The sequence below is a fragment of the Pseudophryne corroboree genome, chromosome 6 (assembly GCF_028390025.1).
Source record: "Pseudophryne corroboree isolate aPseCor3 chromosome 6, aPseCor3.hap2, whole genome shotgun sequence".
NCBI classification, from domain to species: Eukaryota; Metazoa; Chordata; class Amphibia; order Anura; family Myobatrachidae; genus Pseudophryne; species Pseudophryne corroboree.
This window is the reverse complement of record NC_086449.1, coordinates 376,284,337-376,301,231: the sequence shown is the minus strand read 5'-3', so window position 1 is coordinate 376,301,231 and position 16,895 is coordinate 376,284,337. Positions and strand designations below refer to the sequence as shown.

Genomic DNA, 16,895 nt, shown 5'->3' with positions numbered 1-16,895 from the left:
GCCGGGGGCCGGAAGCGGAGGGCACGAGGCGTGTCTCACATGTCTGGTGTTATATAAGGTATGTCTGTTTTGTATATTTTGTATCCTGACGAAAGGTGTGAATAAAGACACCTGAAACGTTGAAACACTAATCGGCCTGGTGAGCTGTTGCATTTATTGAAAATCCTTTGGAGTGCCGCCCATTACATTACTCTATATATATATATATATATATATATATATATATATATATATATATATATATACATACATACATACATACATACACACACACATATATATATATATATATATATATATATATATACACACATATATATATATATATACACATATTATATATATATATATATATATATATATATATATATATATATATACACATTATATATATATATATATATATATATATATATATATATATATATATATATATATATATATATTTATATTTTGTCCTAGAGGATGTTGGGCTGCTCAAAGAACCATGGGTTCAAAAGGGGCGTGACCTGGCTCCTCCCTCTATATCCCCCACCAGACTCCGTTTTAGAAATGTGCCCGGACGAGACACAGGGCACTATGAGGAGCTCCTAGAGTTTCTCTGAATAGACTTAATGTTAGGTTTTTTTATTTTGGGGAGATCTGCTGGCTACAGACTCCCTGCTTCGTGGGCAAGAGGGGAGAGCAGTCTAGACCCACTTCTGATGAGTTCCAGGGCTCTGCTGCTGCTGACAGGATGCCTTCAGTTCCTTAGGGGAGACGAACGCCGGGCTCTCCTGGATGCTCCCTCCCACAGCTTGCCGTCCCCCCTCTTCAAGCCAGAAGACAGGTGAGTATAAGAAGAAAGAAGACTTCTCTTCATCTTTCAAGACGGCATTGTAGAGGTACCGCACAGCGGCTATGCACAGTGCGCGCCGAGCTCCCGCTGAGTACACACCGCTGGGTGTAGGGCGCTGGGGGGGGGGGGGAAAGAGTATATATTACCTCATATATAAGGCTGGCTTAATCCTAGTGCCCTGGCACTGACCCCTAACCCCCGCCGGCATGTAATTAAATAATAAAGGCGGGAAGAAGCGCGCCATGTTGGGGGCGGAGCTTCTTCCTCACGGCTCACTGGCGCCATTTCCTCCTCCACAAGCTGAAGTCGCTGGGCCTTCCTCTTCGCAAGTACCAGGGGGCTATACAGACATAAGGGGGGGGGGGGGGGGGATATTTATTTAGGTAAAACAAGCGCAGACAGCTCTGGGACATCTTTGGTGTTTAACGAATTAAGGTTTATCCTGCACCAGACTAAATGTAAATAATTAATTAATTAATGATAACCAACTAGACAAAGAAAAATTAGGCCCCAATAGGCAACTGTTCTTATGTTGGAGGTGCTCCCAGGAATTATGTAACAGATACACATTTATTTGGTGGGTGTGGAAAAGCCCACAACTCGCCAAAAGAGAAGAAATTCCTTTGTTTGGAGCACTCTTTTTTATGATAACTATGTATGTATTCGTAGTTTATTAATTTAAAACATAACTTTTATTATTCAGTACTTGACTAAAAAATGAAAGGGGTATACTTTGAATATCATTTGGTGAATCCCCTTATGAACAGTGGTAAAAATATATATATATGAGCAGATACTGTCGTCTTGAAATTCTGTATCTTGCTCCAAAAATAATAAAAAGACAATGATAGTAATCTATCAGACTTTTAGCAAACAGCAGTAGTGATATTTTTTTTAAACGCATTTAATCAGACAACACATTAGTATCTAATTTTGAAACGTGAAATGTCTCATACATAAAAATCCCAAACCAATAATGTGTCTGGATTACAACAAGCGGCATGAATCGTGCTTAATACCTTCTTAGGATCCGCTTATCCCCCATAAATAGATAAACACTTGTGCATTGATGGCTGATCCCTCTTCCATAAAGGTGATTCAGAATTACTATACATGTCTTTGTTTGCTGAATAAAGAATACATGGTTGCTATTCGAAAATACTGGGCACCTCATCTGCATTATAGTTCATCTGTATCCTTTTGTATAATCTTGAGCATGATCCGGACAATTTGATAATATGTATCAAATTATAGTTGTAACAGATGCAGGTGCCTAAACAGCAGCCACTCCATCTAGACCAAATTCTAGTCACAATTCAGCAAGCCACGTAACTGCCATTAGACCTGTACATAAATATGTAAACACAGTATCCCCCTAAGTTCATATGGGAATTGTGGTTATTCAAAAGGTACGATAAAAAAAAAAAAACCCTAAGCATATCTTGATAAAGGCATCAAGATGTATTACAGGAGTCCGTGCGTCGGGCCGTTGCTAGACGTACGTTTCACCACCTGGGCTTGCTCACCTCACCGATCAAAGCCCAACCATTATGCATATATTAATGCTTGAGATACCATTTAGTCTGTGCCCACAAAGATACATATTATAACCACTCTCTATAGTAACAATATCTATTAAGAGTATCTATTAAGAGTAACTTTGGTGTGGGAAACTGCAGTATAAATAAAAACTTCTCATTCCAAGGATAAGGAGGTATTATTACTTGTGTGTTTAACACTTATTTTTGCCCTGGGGACTATATGCCAGGGACTACCCACAGAGAGACATATCAATCTCATGTCCCTTCCTTTTCTCTGTTTTCCCTCTTTCATTTCGGACTCTGGCTCAGGCCCTAGTGGCGCATTTAGACCCTGCAAGGCCTTTAAAGCACCAGGGCCCATCTAACACCACAACGGGGTCCCCAGCCAGTGTTCCTTCTTTTCTCATCTTTACGCCACAGTCGACGGTCCTACCCTCATCTCTCCTCCGCTCATGGATGAGGTCAGACAGCAGATGGGATTCGTTTACTAGTGTCTACATTTGTCTTCTTCACTGTCCATGTTATATTATAACACAATTTTTTGTTATATGCACCTAAGTGATTCCGGCATACAGACATCTGCCCATATGTATAGGATCTGTAATACATCTTGATGCCTTTATCAAGATATGCTTAGGGTTTTTTTTTTTTGATCGTACCTTTTGAATAACCACAATTCCCATATGAACTTAGGGGGATACTGTGTTTACATATTTATGTACAGGTCTAATGGCAGTTACGTGGCTTGCTGAATTGTGTTTAGAATTTGGTCTAGATGGAGTAGCTGCTGTTTAGGCACCTGCATCTGTTACAACTATAATTTGATACATATTATCAAATTGTCAGGATCATGCTCAAGATTATACAAAAGGATACATATGAACTATAATGCAGATGAGGTGCCCAGTATTTTCGAATAGCAACCATGTATTCTTTATTCAGCAAACAAAGACATGTATAGTAATTCTGAATCACCTTTATGGAAGAGGGATCAGCCATCAATGCACAAGTGTTTATCTATTTATGGGGATAAGCGGATCCTAAGAAGGTATTAAGCACGATTCATGCCGCTTGTTGTAATCCAGACACATTATTGGTTTGGGATTTTTATGTATGAGACATTCAAGTTTCAAAATTAGATACTAATGTGTTGTCTGATTAAATGCGTTTAAAAAATATCACTACTGCTGTTTGCTAAAAGTCTGATATATTACTATCATTGTCCTTTTATTATTTTTTGAGCAAGATACAGAATTTCAAGACGACAGTATCTGCTCATATATATTTTTACCACTGTTCATAAGGGGATTCACCAAATGATATTCAAAGTATACCCCTTTAATTTTTTAGTCAAGTACTGAATAATAAAAGTTATGTTTTAAATTAATAAACTACGAATACATACATATCGTAAAAAAGAGTGCTCCAAACAAAGGAATTTCTTCTCTTTTGGCGAGTTGTGGGCTTTTCCACACCCACCAAATAAAAATGTACATCTTTGGTGTTCACAGACCTGCTTATTTGGCGCTGGGGTGTGAGCTGGCTTTTTCCCTTTGTGTTCCCTCACTGCTTGGTGTGTGTGCTGTTTCTCAGGTGTCGACATGTCGCAGGCTGATTATTCCTCTCCGGGGGACGATTTGTTGGGGACACCAAATGTTTTGGGAGTGGCCATGTCGGCACCGCCGACTGCAGATTGGTTAAATACTTTGAATGCTTTGCATCATTAAATCAAAAGTTTGATGAATCTGCATCTCAATCCCAGGTGTGGAAGAGAACAGTAGAGGACGCTTTATTACAGTTGCAAGACCCTGCAGGGTCACACAAACGTAGTTTTGACCAATTAGTTGACACAGGTACCGACACGGACTCTGATGCCGATGTCGATTATGCTGATTCCAGATTAGATCCAAGATTGACTTAGAGTATTCAGTATATGATTGTAGCTGTTAAAGATATCTTGAATATTAATGAGGACCCTATTACACCTGAAACCAGGGTCCTGATTTACAAGGAGAAAAAGCGCTCGGTTACTTTTCCTCCTTGTTTTGAACTGAACGCTCTATTTGATAGCATTAGGAATAACCCTGATAAAAAGTTTCAGATTCCTAAAAGAATCAACGTGGCATACCCTTTTCCCGAGTCGGATAGGGACCCGTGGGAGAATCCCCCCACTGTAGACAAAGCCCTGGCGCGTTTGTCAAAACAGGTAGCCCTCCCGGCAGCTCAGTCGACGACTCTTAAGGAGCCGGCGGACCGTAAGCAGGAGGCTACCCTGAAGGCTATTTTCACTACTACAGGTACGTTGCTCAGGCCTCTTATTGCGTCCGCGTGGGTCAGTAATGCTATTGAAAAGTGGGCAGACACTTTATCTTCTGATTGGGAGAATCTAGATAGAGATTCCATCCAGGTGACGCTGGGTTATATGAGAGATGCAGCTGCATAGTTGAAAGAGGCTGTACGCGACGCTGGCCTCCTTAGTGCTAAGGCGAATGCTATGTCCATTGCGGCTAGACGTGCGCTTTGGACTCATCAGTGGAATGCTGATGCTGATTCCAAAAGGAACATGGAATCCCTTCCCTTCAAGGGAGAACTTTTCGGTGAAGGCCTTGCTGATTTAGTATCAGCAGCTACCGCGGGTAAATCAACCTTCTAACCCTCGGTTCCTACGCAGCAAAAGAAACAGCCAAATTATCAAATGCATTCCTTTCGGCCCAACAAGTATAGAAGGGGCCGAGGCAACTTCTTTCTGGCTACCAGAGGTAGAGGTAGAGGAAAAAGGGCACCCGCCTCCTCAGGTGTCCAGGAGCAGAGGTCCTCCCCGGCTCCTCCTAAACCCACTGCATGACGCCGGGTCCCCATTACAGGGACCCGCTCAGGTGGGGGCACGTCTCAGGTTTTTCAGTCAGGTCTGGGTTCGCTCGGGTCTAGACCCTTGGGTGTTGAAGATTGTATCCCAGGGGTACACACTGGAGTTTCAAGACGTGCCCCCTCGCCGGTTTTTCAAATCAGCCTTGCCAGCTTCACTGCAGGAAAGGGAACTAGTCTGCGGTGCAGTACAAAAATTGTGTCTAAATCAGGTTGTGGTCCCGGTACCCCTAGATCGGCAGGGCTTTTATTCAAGCCTGTTCGTGGTGCCGAAGCCGGATGGCTCGGTGAGACCTATTCTCAACCTGAAAGCTCTCAACTTATTCCTAGAGAAATTCAAATTCAAGATGGAGTCTCTCAGAGCGGTGATCTCCAGTCTGGAGGAAGGAGAGTTCATGGTCTCCTTGGACATAAAGGACGCCTACCTTCATGTCCCCATTTATCCTCCTCACCAAAGATTCCTGAGGTTTGCTATCCAGGATACGCACTACCAGTTTCAGACGTTGCCATTTGGTCTGTCCACGGCTCCGAGGATTTTTACCAAAGTAATGGTAGAAATTATGGTTCTCCTGCGCAGGCAAGGAGTTACAATTATCCCGTACTTGGACGATCTCCTGATAAAGGCGAAGTCCAAAGACAAGTTGTTACAGGACATTGCACTGTCCATGTCAGTTCTGCAACAGAACGGCTGGCTCCTGACCTTGCAAAAGTCACAGTTGATCCAGACAACCCGTTTGGCGTTTTTGGGCATGATTCTAGACACGGTCCAGCTGAAGGTTTTTCTCCCTGTGGAGAAAGCTCTGGAAATTCAGAGTTTGGTAAAACTCTTATTGAAACCGAAAACGGTTTCCATTCATCAATGCATTCAATTGCTGGGAAAGATGGTGGCGGCATACGAGGCCCTTCAATTTGGGAGGTTCCATGCCAGAGTGTTTCAGTGGGATCTGTTGGACAAGTGGTCAGGATCCCACCTGCATATGCACCGGTAGATAATTCTATCTCCCAACACCAGGATCTCCCTCCTGTGGTGGCTCAACAGCTCTCACCTCCTTGCAGGACGTCGGTTCGGGATCCAGGACTGGATCTTAGTGAACACGGATGCAAGTCTCCGAGGGTGGGGGGCAGTCACTCGGGGGGTGACTTTCCAGGGAAGATGGTCAAGTCCAGAAACTCATCTTCACATCAACGTTCTGGAACTGAGGGCCATTTACAACGGCCTTCTACAAGCGGAACATCTTCGAGACCTGCCGATTCTGATTCAATCGGACAATGTCACGGCAGTAGCTTACATAAACCGCCAAGGCGGCACAAGAAGCAGAGCGGCAATGGCAGAAGCCACAAAGATTCTTCGCTGGGCGGAGAGGCATACAAGTGCTCTGTCGGCAATATTCATTCCGGGAGTGGACAACTGGGAAGCGGACTTCCTCAGCAGACACAACCTAAATCCAGGAGAGTGGAGCCTCCATCCGGAGGTCTTCACGCTGCTGTCAAAGCGATGGGGGGTTCCCCATATAGATATGATGGCGTCTCGCCTCAACAAGAAACTTCCGAGGTATTGTTCTTGGTCCAGGGACCCTCAGGCGGACGCGGTGGATGCACTGACAACACCCTGGGTGTTCCCCTCAGTGTATGTGTTTCCTCCGGTTCCTCTCATCCCAAAGGTGCTGAGGCTTCTAAAAAGGACAAGCATTCCGGTGATCCTTGTGGTCCCGGACTGGCCAAGGAGAACTTGGTACCCGGATCTTCTGCCGTTACTGGTCGACGATCCCTGGCCTCTTACTCTGCGCGAGGACCTGCTGCAGCAGGGGCCGTTCGTCTATCAAGACTTACAGCGGCTACGTTTGACGGCATGGCGGTTGAACGCCAGATTTTAGCCCAAAAGGGTATTCCCAGTGAAGTCATACCTACTCTTATCCTGGCCAGGAATGGTGTGATGTCGAAGCACTATCACCGTATTTGGAGGAAATATATTTCATGGTGCGAGTCCAAGAAAGCTCAAGTGGAGAAATTTGACCTTGGCCGTTTTCTCCATTTTCTACAAAATGGTGTGGATGAGGGCCTTAAATTGGGCTCCATTAAAGTACAGATTTCTGCTTTGTCCATTTTCTTTCAGAAACAACTGGCCTCACTTCCTGAGCTGCAGACCTTTGTGAAAGGGGTGTTGCATATCCAACCTCCTGTTGTGCCCCCTGTGGCGCCTTGGGACCTTAACGTGGTGTTATCATTCCTGCAGTCACATTGGTTTGAACCTTTACGTAAAGTGGAGTTGAAATTCCTTACTTGGAAGGTTGTCATTTTATTGGCATTGGCATCCGCTAGGCGGGTGTCAGAGTTGGCGGCCTTGTCTCACAAGAGCCCTTATTTGATCTTCCATGAAGATCGTGCTGAGTTAAGAACTCGGCAACAATTTCTGCCAAAGGTGGTTTCCTCTTTTCATATTAACCAACCTATTGTGGTGCCAGTGGCTACTGGCGCTTTGGCTGCGGATTAGTCTCTGGATGTGGTCAGAGCCTTGAAAATCTATGTAGCCAGAACGGTTCCATTGCGGAAAACAGAGTCTCTGTTTATTTTGTACGCTCCCAATAAGATTGGATGTCCTGCTTTCAAGCAGACCATTGCACGCTGGATTTGTCAAACAATTCAGCAGGCTCATTCCGCGACAGGCATGCCGTTACAGAAATCGGTGAATGCCCATTCCACTAGGAAGGTGGGCTCCTCCTGGGCGGCTGCCCGGGGTGTCTCGGCATTGCAACTTTGCCGAGCTGCTACTTGGTCGGGGTCAAACACGTTTACTAAGTTTTACAAGTTTGATACCTTGTCCGATGAAGACCTTAGTTTTGGTCTATCGGTGCTGCAGAGTCGTCCGCACTCTCCCGCCCGTTTTAGAGCTTTGGTATAATCCCCATGGTTCTTTGAGCAGCCCAACGTCCTCTAGGACGAAATAGAAAATAGGATTTTGAATACCTACCGGTAAATCCTTTTCTATGAGTCCGTAGAGGATGTTGGGCGCCCATCCCCGTGCGTACTGTTTCTGCAGTGTAGTTTTGATTAAACACAGTTGGTGTTATGGTTGTTTTTTTTTTCAGCTTCTTGCTGAATCTGGCTCATGTCCGTTGACATGTGTTCAGTTATCTGCCATGTTGTACGGCATGCTTATGGCGTGAGCTGGTGTTGTGCTCACCTTTGTTGTTAATCCTTTCCTCGAAATGTCCGTCTCGCTGGGCACAGTTCCAAACTGTATAAAATCTGCTTCACAATTATGTGCTCCTCTCCTGTTTGCCTGATGCCCCCAGCTTTCACAACCTGTTCTGTTTTTTATTTATTTCATGGATTCGGTTTCCTGTTAATTTATTTAATGTAGTGAAGTTAGATAACAGGCAGTATACTTTTAAAGGTGATTAAAAGGAGATTTATGGTAAGAACTTACCTTTGTTAAATCTTTCCGCGAGGTAAATTGTGTTAAACAGGGATAACATCTGGGGGTGTAGAGTTGGATCTTGATCCAAGGAACCAACAGGCTAAAAGCTTTGATTGTTCCCAAGATACACAGCACCACCTCCTCTATAGCCCCGCCTCCGTGCACAGGAGCTCAATTTTGTTAACCAGTCCAATGCAGTAGCAGGTAAAAGAGACGACAACCGTTAGGAGAAGGTATCAGCGGCTAATGCCACACAAACCCAAAGAAGCTAAGTGCATCAGGGTGGGCGCCCTGTGGAACTCCGTGTACCTCGCAGAAAGATTTAACAAAAGGTAAGTTCTTACCATAAATCTCCTTTTCTGCAGCGGGGTACACTGGGGTTGCACAGGGATAACATCGGGGATGTCCTAAAGCAGTTCCTCATGGGAGGAGATGCACTGTAGCGGGCACAAGAACCCGGCGTCCAAAGAAGGCATCCTGGGAGGCTTAAGTATCGACGGCATAGAACCTTATGAATGTGTTCACTGAGGACCACGTAGCCGCCTTGCACAACTGTTCAAGGGTCGCACAACGGCAGGCCACCCAAGAAGGTCCAACAGACCGAGTAGAATGGGCTTTGATGGTAGCAGGAGTTGGAAGGCCAGCCTGAACATAAGCATGTGCAATCACCATTCTAATCCATCTGGCCAAGGTCTGCTTGTTAGCAGGCCAGTCAAGTTTGTGAAAACCTAAAAAGGACAAAAGAGAAAATCAGATCTCCGAAGAGAAGCTGTCCTCTTCACAAATACGGAGAGCCCGTACCACATCCAAAGACCGTTCTTTGAAGGATAAACCTGGAGAGGTAAAGGTCGGAACACAACCTCTTGGTCAAGGTGGAAAGATGACACCACCTTAGGGAGATAACCAGGGCGAGTTCTAAGAACCGCACGGTCAAAAATCAGAAAGGGTGACCGACAGGACAAGGTACCCAAGTCTGAAACCTGTCTAGCAGAGGCAATAGCCAACAGAAATAAGACCTTAAGATTAAGCCATTTTAAGTCTACAGACTCAAGAGGCTCAAACGGAGACTCTTGTAAGGCATCAACAACCAACAAATCCCAAGGCGCCACAGGCGGGACATAGCGAGGTTGAATCCGTAAGACACCCTGAGTGAAGGCAGAGTCGTAATTTTTCTCTGAAACCATATCGACAAGGCAGAAATATGAACCTTGAGGGAGGCCAGACGAAAGCCTAAGTCCAGGCCTTGTTGCAGAAAAGCCAAGAGTTTGGTGGTACTGAACTTGTATGCATCATAATTCTTAGTTGCACACCAAGCAAAATAAGAATTCCAGAGCAGAAGCCGGCTTAAGTGCCTTCCACGTAGTTTGAATGAACGCCTCAGAAAAACCTTTCGCCCTTAGTACGGAAGCTTCAAGAGCCACACCGTCAAAGCCAGTCGGACCAAATCCTGGTAGACACAAGGTCTGAGAACAAATGCTGTCTGGGCAACGCCGGAGCGATTAGAAGTAGTATTCCTCATTCTTGCTTGAACTTCCTTATTACGCTGGGCAGAAGTGACACCTAAGGGAACTCGTACGTCAGCCAAAAGTTCCAGTGCGTCCACAAACGCTGCTTGAGGATCCCTTGTACTTGCTCCGAAGACCGAAACCTTGTGATTGTGTCGAGACGCCATTAGGTCTACATCCAGTAGACCCCACTGTTCCACAAGGAGTTGAAATACCTCCGGATGAAGGCTCCACACTCCGGCGTGTACGTCCAGACGACTGAGGAAGTCTTCTACCCAGTTTAGGACTCCTGGAATGAACACTGCCGATATGGCTGGCAGATGGCGTTCCGCCCAACGAAGAATCTTTGACACTTCCATCAGTGTTTTGCGGCTTCGGATGCTGCCTTGATGATTTATGTAACCACCGTGGTGGCGTTGTCCGACTGTACTGTACTAGAGGCAGGGCTAGTGTCAACGCATTGAACACTGCCCGCAATTCCAGAATGTTTATCAGGATGAGATTCCTCCCTGGTCCACCGACCCTGAAGAGAGAGTGTTTCCCCAACACCGCGCTCCAACCCCGCAGACTGGCATTCGTTGTCGGACCCAGTTGGAGATCCAGAATGGACGACCCCTGCTCAGTTGATGGTCCTGCAGACACCAAGTCAGTGACAGACGGACCTCCGGAGTCTACGATATCATGGGAGACCTGATCCGGTGAGGCAGGCCGTCCTACACAGAGAGAATTAACCTCTGCAGAGGGCGGGAATTAAATTGAGTGTACTCCACCATGTCGAAAGCAGACACCATGAGGCCTAGTACTTGCATCGCCGAGTGAATTGACACGTGGGAGAGAGAGAGAGAGAGAGAGAGAGGGAGGAAGCATCTTATCTTGTCCTGAAGCTTCAAGATCTTCTCCGGAGACAAAAACAACCGCTGGTTGTGGGTGTCCAATAGTGCTCTCAGGTGCACCATGCTCTGAGCAGGAACCAGGGAAGACTTCTTCCAGTTGATGAGCCACCCATGGGCTTGCTGGAATTGGACCGTCGGTTCCAGGTGATGAAGGAGAACCTCTGGGGAGTTCGCCAGGATCAACAAGTCGTCGCGATACAGCAGGATCCCGATACCCTGACGGCGGAGTAGAGCCGCCATGACTTGGTGAAAACTCGAGGAGCCGAGGTCAAACCAAAAGGCAAGGCCAGGAATTGAAATGTAGGTTGCAAATAGAAAACCGCAGGTATTGCTGATGCGACACTACAATAGGTATATTCAGGTAAGCATCCTGTATATCCACAGAAACCATGTAGTCCTTGGGCTTCAGGGTCAGAACAATAGAGCGAAGAGGTTTCCATACGGAATTTAGAAACTTTCACAAATTTGTTCAGAGACTTGAGGTTGAGAATGGGCCGAGAAAATCCATTCGGTTTCAGAACTAGGAACAGCGTTGAATAGTACCCCCTGCCTCTCTGAGCCAGTGGCACCGGCACTACCACTCCCGTATCCAGGAGGGATTGTACCATCAGATGGAGAGTTTTTGCTTTTACCGGATCCAAAGGGATGTTTGTTGAGCAAAACTGGCGAGGGGGACGTTTCTTGAAAGAGATGGCGTATCCGTGAGTGACGACTTCCCTTACCCAGGTGTCCGAAGTGATCTGTAGCCGTACCCGAGCAAACCGTAAAAGTCGGCCTCCCACCCTGGGATCCCCCAGAGGGAGGCCCACCCCGTCATGCAGCAGGCTAACGGGCAGCCCAGGCACGTTTAGGTTTGGGCTTAGTGGATTTGGAAGTGCGAGCCTGTTTCGGGTACGCCTGACCCTTTGCTTTACCGGGAGGTCAAAAGGAACGCAAGGAAGTACTCTTAGCCTTCGGGACCGAAGGAGAAGTACTGGGCAGACATGCAGTCTTAGCAGACGCTAAGTCAGCGACAATCTTGTTGAAATATTCCCCAAAAGGAATGTTTCCCTTAAAAGGGATAACCTCAAAGGTCTTTTTCGAGTACAGATCTACCGACCAGGACCGCAACCAGAGGATCTGGCGAGCCATAATAGACGTGGTAGATGCTTTGGCCGCTAGGATACCTGCATCCGATGACGTCTCTTGAATATGAAAGGCAGTAACAATGTATGAAAGACACTGTTTTGCATTATCAGAAAAATTAGACGGTAGTTCTGCTTCTGCTTCCTGAACCCAGGCCTCTATAGCTTTAGCAGCCCAAGAGGCCGCAATAGTAGGCCTATGTACAGCTCCAGCCAGAGTGTAAATGGACTCCAAGCAACCCCCCATAAGCTTATCCGTCAGTTCCTTCAGAGAGGTGACAGTAGTGACAGGCAGAGCAGATGATACCACCAGACGTGCGACCTGTGAGTCCACCGGCGGTGGCGTTTCCCAATTTTTTATTAATTCTGCAGAGAGGGGAAAATGAGCCAGCATTTGGGGCCACAGTTAAATTGCAAGGACATTCATAAAAATAAGGTAGATGAAAATACATTTACAGAGGAGAAGGTCCTAACAGAACTTTCAAAACTAAAAGTGGATAAATCAATGGGACCAGATGGGATACACCCAAGGATACTCAAAGAGCTAAAAGATGTGCTGGTTACACCTTTAACAGATTTATTTAACCAGTCACTAAATACAGGTGCTATTCCAGAGGACTGGAAAAGAGCAAATGTAGTTCCACTGCACAAAAGTGGAAGCAAGGAAGAAGCAAGTAACTACAGACCAGTAAGCCTTACATCAGTAGTAGGGAAAGTAATGGAAAAACTATTAAAAGAAAGAGTAGTCGAATATCTTAAATCAAACAACTTACAGGATCCAAAACAGCATGGATTTACTGGTGGGAGATCATGCCAAACAAATCTTATTGACTTTTTTGACTCTGTGATGAAAATAATAGATCAAGGGGGAGCTGTAGATGTAGCATATCTAGGACTTTAGTAAGGCATTTGACACTGTCCCACATCGCAGACTGCTAAATAAACTTGAAAGCCTGGGGGTGGATTATAAATCAGTTAAATGGATAAGAACCTGGTTGCAGGATAGGAAACAGACAGTCGTAGTTAATGGAGTGCAATCTATGGAGGGAAATGTTACCAGTGGAGTACCCCAGGGATCTGTACTTGGTCCAGTTCTCTTTAATATCTTTGTTGGTGACATTGCAGATGGTATTGAAGGGAAGATATGCCTTTTTGCAGATGATACAAAGATATGCAACAGGGTAGACACACCGGGAGGGGTCAAACAAATGATTAATGACCTAGGTAGGCTTGAGAAATGGTCAAGAACGTGGCAACTACAGTTTAATGCTAAAAAATGCAAAATCATGCACTTGGGTCTCAAAAACCCAAAGGCTAAGTATAGTATCAAGGGTACTATAATGGAAACTACTGAGGAGGAAAGAGATTTAGGAGTCACTATTTCAAGTGACTTGAAGGCAGGAAAGCAATGCAACAAAGCAATGAAAAAGGCAAGTCAGATGCTTGGTTGCATAGGGAGAGGAATAAGTAGCAGAAAAAAAGAAGTGATAATGCCACTGTATAGGTCATTGGTACGGCCCCATCTGGAATACTGTGCCCAGTTCTGGAGACCCTATCTCCAGAAGGATATAAATACATTAGAGAGTGTACAAAGAAGGGCAACTAAAATGGTGCATGGCCTACATCACAAAACTTACCCGGAAAGGCTAAAAGATCTTAACATGTATAGTTTGGAGGAGAGAAGGGAAAGGGGAGACATGATAGAAACTTTCAAATATATAAAGGGTCTTAACAAAGTTCAGGAGGGAAACATTCTTCAAAGGAAAATAAGTATTAGAACTCGAGGGCATACATTGAGACTGGAGGGGGGAGGTTCAGGGGAAATTTAAGGAAAAATTACTTCACAGAAAGGGTAGTGGATAAGTGGAATAGCCTCCCATCAGAGGTGGTAGAGGCTAAGACTGTAGGGCAATTTAAACATGCTTGGGACAGGCATATGAATATCCTTACAAAGAATCAAGGTTAAAAAAGGGTTGAGATTGCCTAAAGGATAAAATAAAAAAGGGGCAGACTAGATGGGCCAAGTGGTTCTTATCTGCCGTCAAATTCTATGTTTCTATGTTTCTATCTTCTTAAACAGAGAGAATTACTTACCTGGATATTCCCAGGATTCCTCACGTACACCAACTAAATGGTCAGAATGTGGTAAAACTAACTTAGTAACCTTCTGATGCTTAAACTTATGTGGTTTCTTAAAGGGAGCCGGTGGTTCTTCGTCATCATCAATTTGAAGAATCAGCCTTATAGCCTCTAAGAGGTCAGGAACATCCACTTGGGTCAGAAGCATCTGCATCAGTGTCTGAAGGATCAGTATAAGCGCCATCTTCATCAGATGAAGCATCTGTAACATGAGTGGATTGTGAGGACGTAAGGGCCCGCTTAGATGACCCTTTGGTCCTAGTCGGGCGAGGGTTACGATTTTGCTTGGCCAAAGACTGATTTAATTGCTGTAACTGAGAGGACAGACTATTTGCCCATGGCGGATTAACAGCAGGGACGATATGTGGCTGTAATGGCACAGGAGGTCCCATAGGGGGCGCAAGTCTAGTTACCAGCACAGTCAGTAAATTAGAAAACGTAGCCCACGGTGGGTCAGTAGTTGCCCCCCGTTGTAGTAGACTGATTGAGGGGTACAAAGCCCCCAGCACCTGAACCCTCAGCTGCAATATTTTCCTCAGAGACATCCATGGCATGAGCACTGCAGGACGCAGGGTCAGCCATAGAACCCTCACCCTGATAAACTGACATTATATGAAAGCTTTACCTTAGGGTGGAATAGCACAATATAAGCAGACAGAATATCTAACAAAAACCCCCACGGATAGTGCGACTACAGGCAGAGCACACGCGGAGGATTATATCCTGTGATAAATACTACACTGCTCAAAAAAATAAAGGGAACACTAAAACACATCCTAGATCTGAATGAAATATTCTTATTAAACATTTTGTTCTTTACATAGCTGAATGTGCCGACAACAAAATTACACAAAAAATTATCAATGGAAATCAAATTTATTAACCCATGGAGGTCTGGATTTGGAGTCACACTGAAAATTAAAGTGGAAAAACACACTACAGGCTGATCCAACTTTGATGTAATGTCCTTAAAACAAGTCAAAATGAGGCTCAGTAGTGTGTGTGGCCTCCACGTGCCTGTATGACCTCCCTACAACGCCTGGCCATGCTCCGGATGGTCTCCTGAGGGATCTCCTCTCAGACAAGGACTAAAGCATCCGCCAACTCCTGGATAGTCTGTGGGGCAACGTGGCGTTGGTGGATGGAGCGAGACTGTCAGCGTCCGGGGTCTTACCGGAACACTGAGGGCCGCGGGGCTGATTTCACGGGCGGCTGGGCAGCGGCGGAGGTGGGCTGCAGCGCTGGGTCCGGGAAGAAGGCAGCGGTAATGGCGGTCCGCTCGTGGCGGCGGGACGCCGCTGCAGCGGCTCCCTCTCGCTAAACCGTTGCCTAGTAGACCAAGGGCAGTGAGCAGCATGGTCATGGAATAGGTCTGCATTACTGGGTGCCGCCATGTTGGAGACCAAGTTTCTGGCATAATTCTTGTCCCCGGTTCTTCCAGCCAATCCCGGGAGACTTCTTCCTATAAAAGGGGGCAGGTTTAGGACAGGGACGCCAGTGCTTCAAGTTACAACCCTGTTGTAGGTGCTTTAGCCTGTGCTCCCAGGATTCCTGCTGTATTTTGGTACTTCTAACCCTACTTAGCCAGTTCTCAGTTACTGCTGCAGTTCTGCCATCCCTAGCCTGCTGCTGCCTGTGGAGACGCTCCTGGAGAACCCGGTCCAGTAAGACCCTTTGGGCACGGATGACCCCGGGTCTCCTGCTTCGTCCTTCGAGCCACGGTCCGCAGATCCTTGTCTCCAGCCAAGTCCTCAAACCACCGTTTACAGTCCTCAGCTCGTTGTCCCCAGCCTAGTCTTTCAAGCCACAGCCTACAGTTCTCAGTCTTCAGCCACATCCTAGAATCACTGTCCACAGTCCTCTGCTCCTTATCCACAGTCTCGTCTTATCAATCTCAGTCCACGGTTCTTTGTCTTCAGCCACGTCTACAAACCATCATTCACAGTTCCGCAGTTCATTAGTTACAACTTTGCCTTTCAAGCCACAACCCGCAGTTATGTCCACAAACTACGTTTCTAAGTCATCGTCCACCAGCCTCAGTTCTCACCCTCAGCACCGTCCTCAAGAACTCCAACCCAGACTTTGAGCCCCGCCTACGTCCCTCATTGCCCCTTGCTCCATGAGAAGGATCTATATCCAACCCCCTCATCTTGTTCATCCCCAGTCTAATCCCTCCTTCGGCAAGTCTCAGCTGCCGGATCCACAAACCTTGCTAGACGTGACAGAGACATGATGTCCCAGATGTGCTCAATTGGATTTAGGTCTGGGGAATGGGCGGGCCATTCCATAGCATCAATGCCTTCGTCTTGCAGGAACTGCTAACACACTCCAGCCACATGAGGTCTAGCATTGTCTTGCATTAGGAGGAACCCAGGGCCAACCGCACCAGCATATGGGGGTCTGAGGATCTCATCTCGGTACCTAATGGCAGTCAGGCGCTACCTCTGGCGAGCACATGGAGGGATGTGCGGACCCCCAAAGAAATGCCACCCCACACCATTACTGACCCACTGCCAAACCGGTCATGCTGGAGGATGTTGCAGGCAGCAGAACGTTCTCCTTGGCGTCTCCA

General features: G+C 46.1%; 1 protein-coding gene across 3 annotated transcripts in view; it reads right to left on the bottom strand.

Moving 5' to 3' along the window:
• KLHDC10 (kelch domain containing 10) overlaps nucleotides 1-16,895 on the bottom strand; it is a 196,889-nt gene that overhangs the window by 119,946 nt on the left and 60,048 nt on the right. The window lies entirely within an intron of this gene.